This window comes from Vombatus ursinus, unplaced genomic scaffold, assembly GCF_900497805.2.
Source record: "Vombatus ursinus unplaced genomic scaffold, bare-nosed wombat genome assembly UNPS02005286.1, whole genome shotgun sequence".
Lineage (NCBI taxonomy): Eukaryota > Metazoa > Chordata > Mammalia > Diprotodontia > Vombatidae > Vombatus > Vombatus ursinus.
In genome coordinates, this window is record NW_020945064.1 from 16,335,874 (window position 1) to 16,358,680 (window position 22,807).

Sequence of the window (22,807 nt, forward strand, 5' to 3'; positions counted from 1 at the left end):
TCCAGTCTCTCTCTGTCTCTCTTTCTCTCTGTCTCTCTGTCTCTGTCTCTCTCTCTTTCTCTCTCTCTCTACTCCTATCCAACTAGTTTATCACGATAAACTCCACTTCAGGCCTCAGGAAGAGGAAAGACAGGGCCCTAGGCTATTTCTCAGGATCAAAGCCTTGGCTGCCCTAGGGTCCAGAAGGGGGTCAGGTGCAGAATTCTGGAGTTGGGTGAGCTTTCTTCCTGGCCTCCAGGCCAGTTTTGCCCTGGACTCAGCTCCCACAAAATCCAGATGTGCCCTGACCTCCAGAATGTCCTTCGCTCAACCTCAGTTTCCTAATCTGTAAGGAGAAGAAACGGACAGGTTGGGTTGTACAAGCAGATTCCTGCCTGGGGGTGGAGGTGGGGGGCTTCAACAACTAAAATGTGACCCTAGTACCTCTGTGAGTCCCACCCCCACCCCCAATTGTGGCCTCTGGCCAAACTTAACCCGTGACGCCTGGAAGGGGGTGGGGGCACGTGAGTTATAAAGATATCCTTCCCTCCCGTCCTATTTATAGAGAGCTTTCCCCCAGAGAGAGTCTCAGTGGACGGAGCCTGCTCTCTCCCTCCCCGCCCCAACCCCTGCTCTGCGCAGGCGCGCAGGGAGACAGTTCTTGTGCTGAGCCCGTCAAAATGCCAAGTATGTAGTACTGTCATGGAATTAGCGATCATTAAGGCTAGAAAAGTCTAAAACTTCCATCTAGTCCAACCCTTTTATTTTAGAGGTAGAGAAACCAAGTCTCAGTTAGGTTGTCATTTGCCCACGGTCACACTGGTAGTAAGGTGGAGAGCTGGGGTATGATTCTGGGGTATGATGAATACAGGGTCTTGTGACAGCTAGTGCTCCCGATACAGTGTTCTTGCCACTGAACCATCCCACCTCAAAAATAATTGAATCCCGGAATTTTTGACTTTGATTTAACTAGTAGATTTCAGGGGGTTCTGTAAACTTGGCAGGGAAAAATACAGCTTTATTTCCATATAATTGGTTTCCTTTGTAATCCTATATATTTGTTTTAGAATTTAAAAATGTTATTCTGAGAAGGGGCCCAGTCAGTCAAAAAGCATTTATTAAGTGCCTGCTATGTACCGGGCCTTGTCTAAGCACTTCTCTACACTGAATGAATGGATGAAGCATTTATTAAGCACTTACTATATGTCAGGCACTGTGTTAAGCCTTGGGGATATATATAAATAGAAGAGTAAGCCAGTCCCTGCTCTCAAGAAGCTCACATTCTAAAGAGGAAGACAATACACATCTTTCCAGCTTGCAAGTCAAGTGGAAAAGTCCCAGTGCCCTTAAGGTACACTGGCAAAGCAAATGTTAATGCCTCTTCTGTAATGTCATTTCCAGTGACAAAAAGATATCAGTTTCTGATGTTGAACGTTTGACAGAGCCTTGCAAGAACCCTCCTTTCTGGGTCTTTAGGATTTGAGGCTGTAGCCCCTGAAGGAACAGCCATCAGGCTGTATCTCCTCAGGGGTTGCTTCCCAGGAGTATGTTTGTGGCCACTGGGCTGGATATATTGCTATTCCACTAGCTCTTGGGTCCAGTCTCCTGAGCTGTCTCCATCAGGATCTTATGGAAGATGGTGGTCAAGGTGATGAGGGTGATTTGACTTGCCTGGCACATGTTTCCTCCTGTTTCTCCCTTGGGGTGCTTTGTTGCTTCAGTTCAACTGGCTTGCCTGCCCTGGGAGTGGCAGTTGGCTGGCATTTGGCGGGCAGTTGGAAATGGCTGGCCCCTTCTCCAGAGGAGTTGCTTCTCTGGATGATGTCTGTGAGGGCTGGGCTTGGCTGGAAGCCAAAAGGGTCCATGACACAAAGAAGGTTAAGAACGCCTAATTTAATCCAACCCTTTAAAGTTTCTTTACTTTAATTTTTAAAATTCTGAACTTAAACATCTGTAAAATCAGGAAGTTGGATATGATGACCTCAAGCCCTGAATCTACGACCAATTAAAATCAGGACTTCTACATTCACAATAGAACAGAACCAAATGAATTTTTGAGAATTTGAGAACATGAATCACTATGGCATTTAGCTTGCTTTTTCAAATATAAAACAAATTCAAAATGTAACTTTCAAAGCTGTCCTTTCAAAGCTGTTCTTTCTGGCCTTCCTTCTTTCTTCTGCATATAACTCTTCATTTTACAGATGGAAAAAGAGCCCAGGAAGGGGAAGGGAATTGTTTAAAAACAAGCCTAGTTAACATCAGAGTCAGAACTAAAATAGTCAACAAGCATTTATCAAGCCCTTACACTGTACCAGGTACCATGCTAAAGGCTGGCGATATGAGGAAAGGCAAAACAGACCCTGTTCTCAAAGCACTCTGAGTGTAATAGAGGAGCTCACATGCAAACAATGATCTGGTACAAACCAGTTATATACAAAGTAAGTTGGAGATAATCAAAGAGGAAAGGCACTGGAATGAAGGTGGACTGAGAAAGCTTTCTTGAAGAAGGTGGGATTTCAGGTGAGTCTTGAAGGAAGCCAGGGAAGTACCAGGAAGCTGAGATGATAACGGAAAGAATCCCAGGGATGGAGGACAACCAGTGAAAATAGAATCGGGAAATGGAGTTTTGTGTGAGAAAAGGCCAATGGCTGTGGATCACAGAGTATGTTGAAAGGAGTAAGATGTAAGTAAGCTGGAAAGGTAGAAATGATCCAGTTATGAGGGATTTTGAAAGCCAAACAGAGGATTTTATATTTGATCTTGGAGGTGATAGGGAATCGCTAGAGCTTATTTGAATTGGGGAGGGAGGCAGTGTATGTGTGACACAGTCAGACCTGTACTTTTTTTTTTTAATGTAAACATAGCCTAATTTATTGATAGAAAGAGCATTAAGGATTCAGTGGAATCAAGAAAAGCTTCATGGACATGATACTTTAGCTGAACCCTGAAGGAATATAAGGATTTATATAGGCAGAGGTGAGAATGGAGTATATTTCAGGCATGGGGAAACAAGCCTGTGTGAATTCATGGCTGTGGAAGATGTAGAGTTGAGTTTTGGAGAAACAAGTCAAGTCCATGAGATATTATTAAATGCCTACTGAGTGCCAGACACTGGCATTGGGAGATATAAAAAAAGCATTGAGAACATAAAACAACAAAAAATATCACATTCTCTGGTCTCAAGAAGCTCGTGGTCTAATGGGGGAGACAATATGCAAATCAACTATACAGAAATAAGTAAGACCTGTACTTTTGAGAACATCAATTTGACAGCTGTAGGGTGGATGAATTGGAGTGGGGAGAGACTTGAGGTAGGTAGATCCACTACCAGGCTACAGTAATAATCAAGGCAGAAGGTGATGAGGCCTGCATGAGAGTGCTGGTGGTGTCAAAGGAGAGAGGTGGGCAGGAGAGATGTTATGGATGTAGGGACAATCAGACTTAGCAACCGATGGGGAGAGGGGGAGAGTGAGGAAGTAAGGATGACAAGTAGGTTGTAACCCTGGGTAGTTGGGAGAATCCCAGGTCATTTGACTTCCAAGTGCTCATCTTCATTGGTCCAAACAGTGAGAACATTCAAACATGTTCCCGAACAGCCAGTGTAACTTCAGAGATAGGCATAGCTCCTCTATACAGTGGGTACCGAGGGCTCAGGAGAGGCAGAGGGGTCTGCCTGGGAGATGGGGGATGGAAGAGGCTGGCCAATTTATATGGACCTTTGGAAGCGAGGTGATGTCTCTGCTTTTTAGTACCCTTCCAGATTTGCCATAGCTTTCTTTCCAAGGAGCAAGCATCTTTTAAATTTCATGGCTGTAGTCACCATCTGCAGTGATCTTTGAGCCCAAGAATATAAAATCTGACACTGTCCTGGGTTCAGATTCTGTCCCCAACACATATAAGCTACAAGACCTTAACTTCTCAGTGTTCTAGGTAACTCTGTAAGACTCTAACTCTCAAAGAAGATGAACACCTCTACTTGTAGAGAGAGTGCCCTATATCAGTAAAACCACTGGTCCCTATCCCCTACCCCTATTCCCAGTACCTGGCACACAGTAAATGCATGTTGGAATTGATGGGAGGGCATCATTGCCCATCACCCAGAGACTGCTGGTATCCATTTCCAAACCTTGTTAAATGACACTCTGACCATTATCCCACTGGGGTCAGAGAGACCTGGTACCCACTGACCTCACCAACATCGTTGGCTGAGGAGCCCTACCCACTGTACAGAATGTAGTGAAAATCAGCCAGGACAGGAAGTCAGGAGATCTGTGTTCTAGTCCCAGGTCTACTGAGTTCCTTCTTACTATAGCTATTCAATCAGAAAGATAGATAGGTGGATGATAGATAGATAAATAGATAGAGAGACAGAGAGGTCTACTGGGTGACTTTGGGCATTTCTTTTCCCTTCTCCAACATCAGTTTCTTCCTCTGTAAAGGGTGGATTAGATAAGCCCTAACATTCCTTCCAGTTCTAATATTCCATGTTCTATGAAACTCAGTGATGAATTGGTCAGGCCCCTTCCCCATTGGCAGCCTAGATCCCATAGACTGAAAGTTGGAAGAAACCTTAAAGATCATCTTGTCCAATCTCTTCATTCAGCAGATGAGAAAATAAGCTCAGAGAGGTTAAATTAATTGCCCAAGGGAGTATAGCTCAGAAGCAGCAGATCCAGGATTTGAAACTAGGTCCCCTGACTGTAAAGATGTTTTCATTAGAACCAGTACTTTTGTTGAGGGGTTTAATCAACTTCATCCAATCACTTGCATATGTAAAGAAAAGAACAAATTGGTTCCCCTTCTCTCTACAACTGGGCCCTGGGGGAATTTTTTCCCTTCTCCGCCTCCTCCCTTCCTTCTGGAATTGGGGATGTTATTGCTCACCCTCTCCTTGAATATTTAATCTGGGAGTCCCATTCCCCACCCAGAATCCTTTGCTGGCTCCTCTCAAAGGTCCCTCTCTTCCCTACGGGTGGAGTTTCCCTCTCTTGCTACTCAGGCTGCTTTTGCAGTGAGGACTGACCCTCCATGTAAATTAGTCAGATGGCCCTGGTGAGATTTAGCCCCACAGGGTCCCCAAAGCATATGCTTCCCAAAACAATGCATGAAATGCACACCATTAGAATTGCCAACAGGTTTAACAATAGTGGGAGCATTGTCTTAAGAAGACACACCAACTTCTGGAACTAGTCAAATAAACATAGAGTTCCTCTGGTCTTCTTTTATTAGCCCAGATTCACTTCTCTGATTATTGGGCTGTCAAGTTAGAACTAAACAATTCAAGTTAAAAAACAAATAATAAGTGTCGACCATGTACAAAGTACTGTGCTAGGCAGTGAGGCCCATAAATCCTGACTTGGGAGGATGGGACACACAGGAAGTATGAATAAAGATCTCAGAGGAGCCTGGGGGTCAATGTGAGGATAACCGAGCCACAGGGGAAGGAACATGTGATAGGACATCCAAAGGTGGGGGATGAGGGGAGGGAGGGACGGAGGAAGAGGAAGGGCCACACTATGCCTGGCTTACTGTCTGTGTGTGAAAGAGTTGTGATGTAAGGATAAGAGCATGGGGCGTGGAGTCAGAGCACTGGAATTTGCTCTATTACAACTTACTGATTGTGTGACCTTGAACAAATTATTTCTACTTTCCAGGCCTCAGTTTCCCCATCTTTAAAAAGAAGGTGTTGAACTAGACACTTGACAGCTAAGGTCCCTTCCAGCTCCAAATGGTATGATCCTATGTGAATCTGCATATTTCTGTACTTTGGTGTTTACATATGTACACTTTACATATGTGCATTCCATGCAGTATTTCTGTATATCATATTTAGTCATTAAGAGATGGTTGGTGTGCACTGGGTACAATAAAGTCAAAATGGGTACACGATTTAGATATAAAGGCTGATACTATAAGCAAACTGGGACGGTAAGGAATAGTTTACCTGTCAGATTCACAGAGAACAGAAGAATTTATGAGCAAACAAGAGATAGAGGACATTATTAAATGCAAAATAGGTAAGTTTGATTACATTAAATTGAAAAGTTTTTGCATAAACTAAGGCAATGCAACCAAGATTAGGAGGGAAGCAGAAAACTGGGAAAGAATTTTTATAACTAGTTTCTCTGATAGGAGCATCATTTCTAAAATATATGGAGAACTGAGTCAAATTTATAAGAATACAAGTCATTTCCCAATTCATAAATGGTCAAAGGATATGAATAAGCAGTTTTCAGATGAAGAAATTAAAACTATATATAGTCTTATGAAAAGAATGCTCTAAATCACTGTTGATTAGAGAAATGCAAATCAAAATGACTCTGATATACTACATCACACCTATCAGATTGGCTAACATGACAAAACAGGAAAATGATAAATGTTGGAGAAGATGTGGGAAAATTAGAACATTTTGTTGGTGGAGTTGTGAACTGATGCAACCATTTTGGAGAACAATTTGGAACTATGCCCAAAGGGCTATCAAAATGTGCATACTCTTTGACCTAGTAATAGCACTTTTAGAGCTGCATCCCAAAGAGATCATAAAAAATGGAAAAAGGACCATATGTACAAAAATATTTATAGCAGCTCCTTCCGTGATGACAAAGAATTGGAAATTGAGGGGATGCCCATCAATTGGGGAATGACTGAACAAGTTGTGGTATGTGAATGTAAGGGAACACTATTGTGCTATAAGAAATGATGAGCAGGCAGGCTTCAGAAAAACCTGGAAAGACTTGTATGGACTGATGCTGAGTGAAAAGAGCAGAAGCAAGAGAACATTGTACACAGTAACAGCCATGTTGTGAGATGATTAACTTTGATAGACTTGACTCTTCACAGCAATGCAAGGATCTAACACATCTCCCAAAGTTTCATGATGGAAAATGCTATCCACATCCGGAGAAAGAACTAGGGAGTTTGAATACAGATCAAAACATATTATTTGCTCTTTTTTTCCTTGTTTTGTTTTGTTCCCTCTTTCTTGTGGTTCCTCCTATTGGTTCTAATTCTTCTTTACAACATGACTAATGTGAAAATATGTTTGGTAGGAATGTATGTGTGGAGCGTATTATCAGATTGTATGCCATCTTGGGGAGGGAGGCAGAGAGTGAGGGGGAGAAAATTTAAAATTCAAAAGCTTATGGAAGTGAATGTTGAAAACTAAAAATAAATAAATTAATTAAAAATACCAAAGTGATCCAGAAAGTGTTAACAATGTAGTTAAATTTAAAAGGGTGTCATTCATGCATTTCTTTTTTTTCCACCAGAGAGCGGGTTATTAAGTATTTACCAACATATTGCTGTATATATCCACTCCAAGTCTCTCTTCTGATCTTCAGTCCCTGTTACCAATTGCCAATTAGATGTTTCAAGCTGGATGTCCTGAAGACACCTTCAGTTCAATATGTCAAAAACTGAACTAATTTTCTTTCTCCCTAAACCCTCCCCTCTTCCCTCTTCCTTCTTTCTGCTGAAGGCATCACCATCCTTTAGACTTGGCATTAATCTGTATTCCATCTTCTCCCTCACTCCATATATTCAATCAATTGACAAACTTTTCTGTTTCTGTCTTCTCAACATTCTGACCCCATCTGTCCACCCACATACACAACTACTACCATGGTTCAGGCTCTCATCAATTCCCAATAAGATTATTGTAAGGGCCTCCTCATTGTGTCCCTACCTCTAGTCTTTCCTCACTCTAATCCTTGCTATATATTCTGCTCCCAAAATAATTTTCCTTAAATTCAAATCTGACCATGTGACTCTGATACTCAACCAACTCCAATGGCTTTCTATAGCCCCTGGGATAAAAATATCAACTCTGCTTAGCTTTTGGGTGAGGCAATTGGGGTTAAGTGACTTGCCCAGGGTCACACAGCTAGTAAGTGTCAAGTGTCTAAGTTCAAATTTGAACTCAGGTCCTCCTGGCTCCAAAGCCAGAGCTCTATCCATTGCGCCACCTAGCTGTCCTCTCTGCTTAGCTTTTGAAGTCCTTCTCCACCTAGCCCCAACCCTTCTTTTTTGTCTCATTGGCTATTATTCTCCCTCCCATATTTTTCTGGATAAAGCCAAATCAACCTTCTCTCTGTTCTTCATACATGATATTCCACCCTGGGTTTTCATGCCTTTGCCCTGGCTGTCCATACCTGAAATGCAGGGCCTCCTTACTTAGTGCCCCTCTCTTCCTTTAAGATGTAGTAAAAACACCATATTTTGCAGGAATCTTATTTGGAGCCTTCCAACTGCTAGTACTACCTTATATTTAACTACAGAACTTTGTATGTGTTTATATTTTTAAACTTTATTTATGCCATATATATCTATATATATATATTTTTTGCCATCTATATTTTATGTGGCATTGTGGTCTGTCCTCATTGGAACATAAACTCATTGCAGATGGGGATTGTTTCATTCTTTTTTTTTTTAAATTTTCACATTAGTCATGTTGTAAAGAAGGATTAGAACTAATGGAAGAAACCACGACAAAAAAGAATCAAAAATAAAAGAGAGAACAAATAACATGCTTCGATCTGCATTCAGACTCCATAGTTCTTTTTCTGGATGTGGACAGTATTTTCCATCATGCGTCTTTTGGAGCTGATGGATTGTTTCATTCTTTACATGTGCACATGCATCACCTAGCCCAGTGCCTGGCACATAGTAAGCACTTACAACACACTTTTTCACTGATTGATTTCTGATCCTTAGTTCCTTCATCATCAATCTATAAACACTTATTAAACTCTTACTATGTGCTAGGGTCTTCGATAGGCTCTAGAAATACAAAGAGAAAGTCCAGGATCCCTGCCCTCATGATATTGGGGGAAATAGCAGGCATACACATAAGTAGGATGGGAGGGGAAGGAGACAAGCATTAATTCAGTGCCTGCGATGTGCCCGGCACTGTGCTGAGCACTTTACAGATATACAATGTACGTAAAACAAATACGAGGTAATTTGTAGAGGGAGTCAAGAGCAACTGGGGGGATCAGAAAAGCTTCATGTAGGAGGTAGTGTTTAAGCTGAGTGTCTAGGGATATTAAAGTGGAGATGAGGAGAGACTACATTCCAGGCATGGGGTGGGGGTAGGGGTTAGGGGGCAGGGAGAGGAGGACAGCCTGTGAGAGGAGGCAGAGATGCAAGATGGAATGTTTTTATGTGAAGGGCAGAAAGGCCCTTCGTGGGAAGGCAAGTTTGACTGGACCATAGAGTGCTTGAAGAAGAGTAATGTGTAAACAGTCTAGAAAGGTTGACTGGAGTCAGATTGTGAATCTGTAAAGCAAATCGGTAATAATCCTCATACTTTCTACAGAAAAGTGTTTGTAAACTTTAGATTGTTATTAAAATGTCAGTGATTATTACTGAGAGGGCAGAGGTCAAACCATCCCCAGTATTCCCAGACTCTTCCTAACCCTGGATCCTCAGACACCATCTTTTCCTCCCTCCACCCCCAGGGCTCTCCCCACCTCTCAGGACTAAGGGCAGACCCAGGAGAGGTCCAGATGCTCCATTCCTCAGGAGTCTCAGGGCTAAGGCTGGTCAGTTTCCTCATAAAATCAGGGGGTAGATTACATAGAGCTCCTGGCCAGAAGTCAGGAAGATGGGTCTTCCTGAGTTCAAATCTAGCCTCAGACACTACCTGTGTGACTCTGGGCAAGTCACTTCAACTTGTTTGCTTCAGTTTCCTCATCCATAAAACGATCTGGAGAAGGAAATGGCAAACTACTCCAGTATCTTTGCCAAGAAAACCCCAAATGGGGTCACGAAAAGTCAGACATGATTGAAATGACTGAACGACAAAAACAAGGTTAGATGACCCATCTTTCCAGCTCTAAATCTGTGAATCTCTGATTCTGTAACACCCTAGGAACTCCTCTCATCTCACCACTTGATGGTGTCAAAAGCTTTATACTGTCCTGGAAGTTTAGGGATCTGAAGTTTGGTGGAGAAGTGGAAGGTAGATATTCTTTAGTGTGGGGGTCAGCTTGGAGACCTATACCTGCCAAAACTTCCATCGTCTTTGAAAGGAGGCAAGGTCGTGGAAGCAATGTCATGTTCTAAGGTTTAGCTTGGCAAAGCAGAATTCTGGCCTTGGTGTCAGACCTGGGTTTGAATTCTGGCTGTGTTACTTACTATCTGTGTGGCCTTTAGAAAAATCTCTCTGGGCCTCAATTTCCTCATCTGTAAAGTGAAGGGGTCAGGTTAGATAATCTCTAAAGTCATTTCTTGCTCTAATCTTATGACCATTCCTGTGGCCTCCAGCTTTGGTCAGGAATGGAGGGAGGGCAGGTTCCCAGTCATTCCTGGAATGTGCATTTCTGGACCTTTGAGTTCAGTGATGTTTACCTAGGGCCTCAGGCCTTGGCACCTTGCCTACCCCTCTTCACAATCCTCTCCACCAGGGATCTGCTCACTGGGGCAGGGACAGGACTCCCAAAGGCTCTCTTTCTAGCTCTATTTCCTGGCCTGCTGGAGAAGTGATCCCTACACTGTGTGGGAGGTGTGGTCTGTAGGACCCCTCTCGGTCTGATCCCTAAATTCTACTACCCTGGAGCTTTGGGAACTGGAAGGAGGTGGGCTGGGGTTCAGAAACTGAAGGGCTGGCCTGGGCCAAGACTAGGGGTGGAGCTGGTTTGGAGTCATCAGTCATTGTAGCTTGGGTGTGGTGAACCCCTTGTCCAGTCCGTCCTTCCTTCCTGGACCCCTCCACCCCCACAATGTGAAAAGGGTGGAGGCGTATGGGAGGGGAGCTGTGACCCTGAGAAGGGATGAACTTCTATTTTTGGATACCAAGCCAATTATTGGTACTATGCAGTCCCAGTCCGGTCACTCCTGCCTGGAGTGAATTGTTGGAGCTTTTTAGACCCAGCTCTTTCCTTCTATAAAAAGGGAGTTACCCTGTCGACCTAATGACTCTGTCACAAAAGGAATCATTGGTGCTATGGAGACCCACTCCCCTCCTTCTGAAGATGGACTATTGGTACTTTGTAGAGCTAGCTCTTTCCTTTGCTCCTAAAATCAGTTTTTGGTAATGTGCAGGACCTAGACTTTCCCTCCCTAGCAAAATGATCTATTAGTTCCTTTCCTCCAAAAGTGAGTTACTGGTAACCTGTCGATTTAATCCCCCAAAGTGAGTTACTGGTAACCTGTAGATCTAATCCTCCCAAAGCAAATGTAACCAATGTGAGCACCAGAACTGGGCCCAAGGGGCTGGGACGCTTTGTCCATTCCTTTAACCAGTGAAAGGCCCCTTTGCTTGGACCCTTGCAGATCAATTCTAGGGAAGCCTGGCCTCTAAGGAGGCTGCTTTTTCTCATATTCTTTAGTTCATTAAACCTTCACTCCTGAGCCCTGGGGACAAATTACTTATTGTTAGATGTTGGCTCACATTTGGGGCCTCCCCAAAAGTGGGAGTAAAAAGGATTTTTTTTACAATGCAAATCAGGTATGGGACAGGAATTTATTTCCTACAAACAAAAGAAATGCTAATAGACACAAAGCCTCATAGAGCACATTGATAAAGTAAAGAGAACTCAGCAGCTTAACTTGTAACTACTCTCAGGCTTTCTCAGGAGGCTAATATTTAAACCCTTTCAGGATGGGAAGAGGTTAACAAGACTGCTGATTAGAGATTTGACATTTCACTTTGACTCTGTACTGTTTACTGTGCTAAAGTGAGCCAGGTTTGGGTCAATCTTTTTGTAGTGGTCATCCCCTGGTAGATTCTCTGGGGACTCTTCTCCCTAACCAACATTCAGCTCTCACCAAAAATACTCAGAACTTCTTCACCTCACAAGATCACCTTAATGTCTGGACATCTTCATGTCAGAGTAGATATATCTTCATCTGAGATTGGAAAAAAAACCCAACACAAAATCCAAAATGGCAACCAGGGACCCAGTTCTCCTGTACTAGCTGCTAGATGAACAAGTCATGGTGTTGAAGGTGAATAAGGGCTAGCTTATTGAAAGACTTGGAGTTATGAGATCTCACGTGGTGAGTTAAAGGAAGATATTGAGCTAGAAGCTGTCTCTCTTTTTAATTGACTTGGGACTATCCACCTAAACTTTTCCCTTCCCCACCAACCTTGATCTGCCCACTGCTTGAATTATGCTCTCTGGAATGCCTGCTTCATAATTTAACAAACTTCCTTTCAAATTCAACCTCTTTCATTCTCACTCCTTTTGTCTTCTAGTGAGTCACAGCTCCCTCTTGAATACATTTCTTCCCTTAATATCATTTCTAGTACTAGTTATTCTTTCTTTTATATCCCTTGACTCACTGATCCTGGTAGAAGAGTCTCAATACTCCTTGTTCCCCATTGCCACTTCTGGATCCTTCTTCTACCGTCTTCACTAAAGAACCTCTCTTTCTTTGAGATTCATACTATCCAAATTTATCATCCAGTCCAATGCCTGGCAGTTGCTATCTAGTGATCCCTTGGCATTTTCCTTCCTTCCTCAATGAGTTCAGTGTTTGGCTCACAATCTTTTTCTTCTACCCAGCTTCTGTCCTTAAAAATACTCGGGGAATTCAACAAGCATATCGATACCTCCTCAAATACATTATCTCCCAGTTCCTCAATAAATTTAATTTTCATGACTTACTTCTCCATTCTACTTCAATCACACAGAAATGGTCACACCTTTGGCTTTGCCATCATTCCTTCAGCACATGCCTTTGATCCCTTTACCCCAGACTTCTCAGCAAATTACCCCCACTAACAGACTCACAATTTTTTTTCTTTCTAATCCCTCCCTATCTACTAGCTCTTTTCCTAGTTTTCCCAAATTTTCCCCATCTTTAAAAATACTTATATTAGATCCTACCATCCTTGATACCTTGTAGTCTATATCTTTCCTCCTCTTTGTGGTTAAACTCCTTGAGAAAGCCATCTACATTTAGTGTCTCTACTTCCTTTTCTCTCATTCTTTTCTAGAATCTCTAAAGTCTGGCTTCTGATCTCATTGTTCAATTAAAACTGCCTTCTCTAAAGTTACCAGTGATCTTTTAATTGCCAATATAGTGGTTTTTTTTTCAACTGTGATCTTATTTGAACTTTATGCAATATTTGACTCTGTTGATCATCTTCTGCGTACTCTCCTCTCTAGGTTTTTGTGACACTTTTTTCTCCTGTTCTCTTTCAATTTTTATTAAAAGATATACTCTTTCTCAATATCCCCTTTACTGACTTCTCATCAATGTCATGCCCTCTAACCATAGATTCTTTCCTGGGCCCACTTCTTTTTTTACTCTGTACTATCTCACTTGGTGATTTCGTCAGCTCCCATAGATTCAAGTATCATCTGTACACAGGTGATTCTCAGAGCCATATATTCAGCCTTAGGCTATCTCTGGAGTCATGTATCTCCAGCTGTCTCTAGGACATCTCAGACTGGATGTCCCATTGGCATTTCCAACTCAGCATATCCCAAATAGAACTCATTATCTTACTCCCCAAACCCTCCCTTTTCTGAATTTCCCTTTCACTGCTGAGCGCCCTCTGTCATTCAGGTTCATAACCTTAGTGACATCTTCAACTCTTCACTCTCACTCACCCCACATATCCAATCCTGGCTGACTCAGAATATCTGACCATGAGCAGATGAAGCTGGATTGAAATGGTTTCCCTAGCTTTAGTTAGTTCTCTGTGCTGGATTCGGTACCACACACGTTTCATTGCTCTGTTTTGTTTTGTTTTTAATTATAGGGTTGTAGAGAATGAATGTTGCAACAGGAGAACATGAAAAAATTCTAAGTCTTAAAGAACACATTTCAGTCAATGATTGTTAGAGATATTGTAGCTGCTTTTGGTGTAGGGAAGTTAAAAGTTTCAAGGATCATTCAACCCCACAATGATTGAATCAAAGCACCAAGGAAAAGTATGATCAAAGATGAAAAACAATGCCCTAAATGGACAAACTATTTGTTTGGTATAGCCTAATTAACAATCAAGAAATAAACAAAGACCTTCAGAGGGACCTGGCAGTGGGAGAAGTTGTTACTGATTCCTTTGTAGTGGAGCTTGGAGTACCGAGAAGACCAGGTTGTCTTTTGTGCTTAGCACAGTACCTGGCACGTAGGCGCTTAGTAAATGTTTACTGACTGAATGACTGATAAGCAAAAAACAGGTACTAAGCATTGCTCTGAAGAAAAAAGAAAACAGTTGTCATGGGTAAGAAAGTACAGAGACTGGAATACTGATGATTGGAAAAAGGTAATTTTTGTTGATGAAAGTTTTATCATTCAAGGATATGCTAAAACTGTTCTCAGAAGAAATCCAGGTAAACTTATATGTTCTGGGCCTCTTCCTTAGACTGTAAAACATCTACCCTAAAAAAGTTTGGAGGGTTTTTTACTTCCAGTGGATCTCAAAATCCTATCCCTATTGAGGTAGTGATGAATTCTGAAAAAATACATTGAAATACCAAGAAGTAGAATTGTTTTGGAATTACAGACATTCCCAAGTAAAGATAGAATGCCACAACATAGCCTAGCATTATCCCATACCTCACAAACGTTAAAAAACCTAAGCAATGAAAAAAAACGTACTTCTTTAGCCTGGGTATTTGCCTGATTTAAACATCATTGAAAACCTGTGGGCTAGACTTAGGAGCCAAGATGGTGGAGTGGTAGAAGGCAATGCAGTGAGTTCCTCTGCTCTATAGACTCCTAACAGATTTAGAAAATGAACCAGATTGAATTCTGATAAGGAAACTCAGAAAAAGTCATGAGTCCTTTGTCCAGTCCATGTTACCATAGTGAGAAAGACAGACAGAGAACTCTGCAGACACTGGGCATGGGTCTAGCTAGGAGAACTCACCATGTGGAACACGCCAACACCCAGGGAAAGGCTAGGCTCTCCACCAGGGCAGGAAGATGTCTGAGATCCTAATAGGGGCATCACTAGCCCCATACCAGGGCCAACTGGCAATTTTGTTGCCCACTACTTAGTCTTAGGTCACAGATTCTGGCTGGAGGGAGTAGGGGATCTATGTAGGGCAGTGATATTCCCTGGCAAGGAAGCCCTGGGCAAAGTATGGAGAAAAGAAGTTAAAAAAAATCATCATCAGCAGTAGCTTCATGGCTCAGGCCCCGGGTTCAAAGCAGGATCCCACTTCCAAAATCTAGCCCAGTCTGCAGAGAAGTAATTAGAGTAGAAATCCCAGGTCAATGAGGAGTTTTCAATTCTAATGCTCTGAGCTAATAGAGCTTTCCAATGGACTGATAGGAGTGGAGACCAGCAGTGGTCAGTTCTTGCTCAGATGCAAACCCAGGGTATAGAACTTGCAGAAGTCAGACCAGAGGGGCAGCAATTACATTTGTGCTGGATCAGACCAGTTTGGGAATGCTGAAAGCTTACAGGTACTCAGCCCGTCCCTGAGATCCTGGAATAACGCAACACTCAATACCCCAAGAAACCTGCTCCGACCTTCCCTCCAGAGCCCAGCCCTAACATCAAGTCTGAAGTCAGGAAAAAGGTTAGAAAAATGGGCAAACAGAAAAAAGAACTCTAACATAATGAGCTATTTATTGTGGTAGCATGAGCACTCAGGATACAAGCACAGGAGACAACAACTCAAACACATCTACAAGCTTTGCCTTAGAGAAAAACACAGCTTGGGCACAAACTCAACTATGATTCCTGGAACAGATGAAGGAAGAGTTTAAAAAAAAAAAATGGGTTTTTTTTTGTTTTTTTTTTTAGTAAATGTTATTCCATTGAGGAAAAAATTGGAAGAGAAATGAGAGCTATAGAAGAAAGAATTAGAAAGGGCATTAACCGCTTGTCACAAAAGGTGCAAATCCTTATCAAAGCAACAAAGTCCCTCAAAATTTGAGTGGATCAAATAGAAGCTCACAAACTCTGGTATGCTAGTGCTCTTCCTCACCCTGGGACTGCCACCCAGGACCAGTTGTCTGACCCCCTTACCATGTGTGGGCTGAGAATTCCAGAAGCAGGTCCTGACTCAGTTGCCCCCAAATCCTGCTGCTGGTTTTCTGGGCTCTGGCCTTTGCTGGGGCAGCCGGAGCTCGACTACACTCCACTTTCATCCCGCTGGGACAGAACTTTCCTGCTGGCCTTCTAAGTTGTCTTGAGCTGGAAAATTATTTCACCCTGTCCTTTTGTGGGTTCTACTGCTCCAGAATTTGTTTTGAAGCATGATTAAAAGTTGTTTGGAGAAGAAGCTTGGAGAGCTCCGGTGAGTCCCAGCCTTTTCTCCACCATCTTGGCTCTGCCCCCCAAGACTGAAGTGACTTGAGGAGACCATCTAGCTTGAAGAAGACTGAAGAGCTAGCTCACTTTTCTCCTGCTCTCGTGAATTCTGCTTGGCCCCTCATGCAGGTTCCAGTTATTGATCTCCGCCAGTGAGGAGAATGTCCCACACTAATGGACTTTGGGACTTGGGTTATATTCAACTATACATGTTTGTAGCAGGGTTTTTGTTTTTCTTGAGGGGAGAGGAAGGGAAATGGGAGGGAAGGAAGGCTGATCTTTGAAAATAAAATAGGGGCAGCTAGGTGGCGCAGTGGATAGAGCACCGGCCCTGAAGTCAGGAGGACCTGAGTTCAAATTCGGCCTCAGACCAAACATTTGACATTTACTAGCTGTGTGACCCTGGGCAAGTCATTTAACCCCAATTGACTTAAAAAAAAAAAAGGACAAAATATTAGGGGCAGCTAGGTGGCGCAGTGGATAGAGCACTGGCCCTGGATTCAGGAGGACCTGAGTTCAAATCTGGCCTCAGACACATAACACTTACTGGCTCGGTGACCCTGGGCAAGTCACTTAACCCCATTGCCTAGCCAAAAAAATAAAATAAAATAAAATTTAATTTAAAAAACTCTGTGGGCTGTAAGCAAGGCTAGATTTGAAAAAATGTATTGTTACACATGACTAATATGGAAATATTTTCGCATGATTATACATGTGTAACCTATATCAAATTGCTTGCTTTCTCAGTGAGGGGGATGGGGAGGAAAGGAGAGAATTTAGAACTCCAAATTTTAAAAACAAATGTTAAAAAATTGTTTTTACATGTAATTGGTAAAAACAAAATACCAAATAAATAATTTTTAAAAAATGAATTGTTAAAAGTATGCTTAATATCTATTGTGATAAGTGTGATTTCATGATGAAGAATTAAAAAATAGGTGTCAAAATTTGATAAATTCAATGCCAAATAATGTAAAATAAGTGATTGTAGCAAAAAGAGAACACGTTGCATATTAAAAGTCTTTTTTTTTTTAACATGCAAAAAATTGAAAGCGTTGTTGTGGAAGTCAATAAAACTTGCTTATCTTCCTTCCTCCCAGTTAGAGATCCTGTAGGACCGCAGGTCGGGAGCTAGAAAGGACAATCCTCCCATATTACAGATGAGAAAACTGAGGCCCAGAGAAGTCAACAAGAATTTAAAAAATGTCTACTAGAGCCAGGCGCATGCCAGAGAATTTGAGAACCTGCACTCACACAGGAAGTAGATGCCACAGCAGGATTTGAACTCAGGCCTCAATAATAGAGCCAGACTCCGCCCTTCTCCCGTTGCCTGTTGTTAAGACTCGTGCTCGGGCTTGGACTCCTGCCTCAGCACTTCCCCATCCTGTTCTTCACCCTGATGCCACGGGACACAATGACCAGTCCCCTGCTTAACGCTGGTGGGGCGGTTTCCCCACTTTGGGGGCAGTTTTCTCCGCCCCCTCCAGCACTAGAGGTCAGGCAACAGCTCTCTGTGGGCGGTGGTGGTGCCGCTGTGCTCAGTAATCCTGAACCCTAGATTTAGAGGTAAAAAAGGACCCAGGGACCAATTCAATCCAATTCAATCTGACAGCACTTGGGTGCTAGGTTAGATTACCTTAGTCAATCCTGAGGCACCTAGCTCCCACCCCTCCCCCCATTTTACAGATGAGAAAATAGAGGCCTAGGAAGGTTAAATGACTTGCCCTATATGATCCAGCTGGTAAGCAACAGAACCAGGATTCAGAGTCAGACACTCTGACTCCAGATCCAGTGTCCTGCATTCCCTAATGCACTACACAGCCTCCCTACATTGGTTGTGATGCATGTTTGTTAGTGAGTTTGTGTGAGCGTTAGAATACTTGGATCAGTGTGCATATCAGCGTTAGTAGTGGGACAATGCCTGTATTTATATACATGTACAAGTTTTGAGAACAATATCTCGATGAGAGATAAATTAATAATAACAACAATAATAATAATATCTAGTGTTCATATAATACTTTAAAGTTTGTAAAATGCTTTATAAATATTGTCTCATTTTATCCTTATCAATACCCTGGGGAATAGGTACTATTTTTCCCTTTTTTACAGTTTAGGAAATTTAGGCAGAGAGCAGTTAAGTGACTTGTCCAGGGTCACACAGCTAGTAAGTACCTGAGTCTGGATTTGAACTCAAGTCTTCCTGACTTCCTGACTCTATCTACTGCACCACCTTGCACCTATAGTTGCCTCTATAATCCTCATAGGTCACGGGCAGAAGAATTTTTCTAGTTTTTAAGTCATTTGCATTATTCATAGAACAAAATTTCCCTTCTTCCATCCTCCTACATGGTGTGCCAAGGAGGCCTGCCTACTCTAGCTCCTCCTGGAAGGTGGTGTCTTGCCTTTGAGTATGTCAGTGTGCGTGTGTGTGTGTGTGTGTGTGTGTGTATGTATGTGTGTGTGTGATTGCATACATGTGTGGGTGTATGTTGGTATGTGAAGAGTTTGTTTCACCACACACCTGGCGTCATGCCTGTGTGGAACGGATGTCCCTCAAAGGGGCTGGGAAAGGAGAACCCTTTACTCTATGGCTTATCTTTTGCGTCTTTATCTTACTCCAGATCCTCCTCTCTCTAGTTCCCCGGCAGCATATGGAGGTCCTCAGGCTTAGGAGGCTGCGCCATTTTGGGTAATAAAGACTTGAGGCCATGAAAACAGAGAAGAGGGGAGGTTAGGCACTTCACAGGATCATGGGATTTAGAGTTAGGAACGACCTAGCAAATCTATCAATCAACAAGCATCTATTGAGGACCTATTATGTGCCAGGCACTAGGGATATGAAGATGAAAATGAAAGTCCTTGACCTCTACATTCTACCAGGGTCGCAGTGAGGATCAAATGAGATAACCTTTGTAAAGTGCTTTGCAACTCTCAAGGTGCTATATAAATGCTAGCAATTATTATTAATAAATGTGAGGCCATATCAGATGAAAGGCACTTGTTGGTTGGAGGACAGGAAGGAGGATAGCTGGATTCAGAGGAAAGATAATGAGTTCTACTTTGGACCTGTTGAGTTTGAGATGTCCAAGAGAGAGGTGGTGATGGGGACTGTAGACAGAATGAGTCTGATTTGTAAATCGTCCAACAGTTTCTTTTTATGAAGGAGGAAACTGGCAGGGAAGGGACAGGAAGGGATTTGCCCAAAACAGGCAGCTTTAAGTGCACAAATGGAACTCCAACCCAGGTCAATTGGGTGGCAACTGTCTACAAATCCAATGCCCTCAGGCCAGAGTCTCTCGCTGATCTGGTCCTTGTAGAGATGAGCCCTTCCTGTTAAAAGGATGGAAACCTGGGTGGAGTGGGGAAGGCAGCAAAAACATTACCTCAATTGACTCCCAGATGACACCATCACTCAATAATAACTTTTCCCAACAAAACATTGGATTTCATGGTGGCCTTTGGCGCCATCGTGTGGTCAATATTGTGTATGACACCTGCGAGGTTCAGAAGAGAGGGTTTTGGTGGGAGGGGAAAAAGGGCTATAATAATTTAAGAGGAACAAGTGAGTGCCATACACTACCATGCCAAGCGCTTCACAAGGATTATCTCACTTGATCCTCACAACAACCTTGGGAGGGAGGTGCTATTATTATTGCCACTTCACAGTTGAGGAACCTGAGGAAAACAGAGGTTAAGTGACACGCCTACGGTCACACAGTTGTCAAGTGTCTGAGCTTTGGTCTTCCTGACTCCTGTCCCAGGGCTCCATCTACTGAGTCCCCTGGCTGCCACTGGGTGGAAGGAATCGTGAAAACACAGAATGTCAGAGCTGGACAGGACTTCAGAATTTAGAGTGTTGGGTGGGAAGGGACTTAAGAACACTGATCATTAGAGCTGAGAGGACCTTAGGTCATAGAGCATTAGAGAGCTGAAGGGGATATAAAAGCAGAGAACACAGAATGTCAGAGCTGGTTTCTACCTTCCAGATCCTCTAGCCCTCATTTTATAGATGTGCCAACTCAAAGGGTAAATTATTTGCCCAAAATCACAGAGGCGGTGAATAGCAGAGTGAGGGATTTAAACCTGAGTCCTCTGATTCTGAATCTAGTGATATTGCCACTATGTCAAGCTGGACCACAGCTCAGTTAAGTGCTGACATGTGAATACTGACTGAAGGTTACCAGCTGCTGAAGCCAGCAACTACATTTCCTTGGCATGGGGAAAGTGTTCTCTCTCTGCTTTAATTAAAATTTTCTTTAAAAAGTTAACAAACATCTATCCTCTTTCCCTCACATCTCCACCTCCCTCTTAGGAAAAGAAAAACAAAAACAAAACTCCTGCAACAAATATGCATAGTCAAGCAAAACAAATCCCTATATTAGCCATGTCCAAAATAGCATGTCTCACTGGGCATATTTAATCTATCATCCCTATGTTAGGAGGTAGGCAGAATTCTAAGTTATCAGTCCTCTGGAATCATGGCTTATCATTGCATTGATCAGAATTCTTAAATCTTACAAAATAGTTTGTCTTCCAAAAGATTTTGTCATAGTACAAATAGTTCAGGGGCAGCTAGGTGGCACAGTGAATTCAGTGCTGCACCTGCAGTCAGGAAGACTCAACTTCCCTGGGCTCAAATCTGGTCTGAGACAATTACTAGCTGTGTGACCCTGGGCATGTCACTTAACCTTGTTTGCCTCTGTTTCCTCATTTGTAAAATGAGCTGCAGAAGGAAAATGCAAACCACTCCAGTGTCTTTGCCAAGAAAACCCCAAATGGAGTCATGAAGAGTCAGATACAATTGAACATACAAATGGTTCTCCTGGTTCTGCTCACTTCATTCTGTATCAAAGCATGGTTCATGTACTCCTCCTACCCTTTCCTCATTTATAAAGTATTCTATTTGCATCTCCCCGCCCCCCACTATGTGAGAAAGTTCCCCCTCTCATTCTTTCCTTTTTCTTCCTCAGTAGATCCTCCTCCTGGACCACTTCCTTTTTTTTTTCTTTTAAGATCATCAAAACAGGGGCAGCTAGGTGGTGCAGTGGATAGAGCTCTGGCCTTGGAGTCAGGAGGACCTGAGTTCAAATCCGGCCTCAGACACTTGACACTTACTAGCTGTGTTAAGTCACTTAACTCCAATTGCCTCACCAAAAAGGAAAAAAAAAATCATCAGAACAAAAAATAGTTCCTAGGCTCTCCATCTTATCTGATCCCGTCTACGACCCCTGCTGACATTTTGGTTTTCAGGGGATGCTTGTATCCCTTCCCTTCCCCCCCTCCCTTAGAATGCAAACATTTCATCCTTATGAAGTCTTTTCTGATGACTCATTTATATCTACTCCAGAGGGCTTTGAGGTAGTTCTGATTTGTATGCTGGTTCCTGAGTAAAGATCTGGGATTTACTACCAGATAATAATGAGGACCTCAGTAGTGTTGGATTGCTTCTGGTCCCCCTGGGCATCTAGAACCTCTACTCCTGATCCTGGTTTTGAAGGAAGGAAGAACTATGACATGAAGGCAAGAAGGACTGCTCCAATCACAGTCCCAAAGGAGGGGAAATTTGGGACTCAAAACTGGGGAGATCTGGGACTCAGCCCTAGTGAGATTTGGGATTCAATTTTTTTTTCCCATAACCCAAGAATTTTTTATTGTTTTTATTTTATAGTCATTTGTGCCATGAATTTGTAGGGGATTGCCAACAGCTCAGGTTCCTTGCCCTTGGTTCTCACATAGTGTGCTTCTCTGGGTGGAGCAGGCTGGCCCTTCAGTTGAACCGAAGGATGTTTTTCTTTGGCTTCCTTCTTCTTCTGATCATTTTCCTTTACCCGCTTCAAGAAGCTATCTCCGCTCTTGGAATGCTTCATATGCTCAACACACACATTAATTCTCTTGGCTAGAATCTTGCCCTTAATTTGCTTGTTTATAACAATGCCTACAGCATGTTGAGTAACATTATAGACCCGTCCAGTCTTGCCATGGTAACATTTGTGGGGCATTCCTTGCTGAACCGTGCCCATACCCTTGATATCTACAATATCACCTTTCTTGTATATTTGCATATACGTAGCCAGAGGGACAACACCATGTTTTTGAAAGGGCCTAGAAAACATGCATCCTGTCCCTCTCCTTTTTCCTTTTGTGTTCATCATTTTGGCAACTCATTGGAATATGGCGGAGCCAGCGGCAAGCAGGATTCAATTTTTAAGTAGGGCGGAGCCAGCGGCAAGCAGGATTCAATTTTTAAGTAGGTTGCCTCAGTTCTAATTGTCTCCAGAGGAAAGAACACCAGTGACTCACTGAAGGCAAAATAAAGGGCCTACCAGGGTCACTCTGACATGAAGGGCACAAGTCTGGGACTTGACCCTTAGGTTAGGAGCAAATTCTGGGAATGGTCCCAGAGGGTATGCAACTTGTGACTTATCGTTGTTTGTCCTTGATTTTCTTTTCTTTTTTTTAATACTTAGTTTTTAATTTTTATTTTTCAACAATCACTTCCATAAGTTTTTGAGTTTTAAATTTTATCTCCCTCCCTCCCCAAGAAAGTGTGTAATCTGATATAGGCTCTACATAAACATTCCTATTAAACATATT

At 42.6% G+C, this 22,807-nt stretch overlaps 1 pseudogene; it reads right to left on the bottom strand.

The window, feature by feature from the left end:
• Positions 1–17,546: 17,546 nt before the first annotated feature.
• LOC114031854 lies at positions 17,547–22,365 on the bottom strand (annotated as a pseudogene).
• Positions 22,366–22,807: the final 442 nt, after the last annotated feature.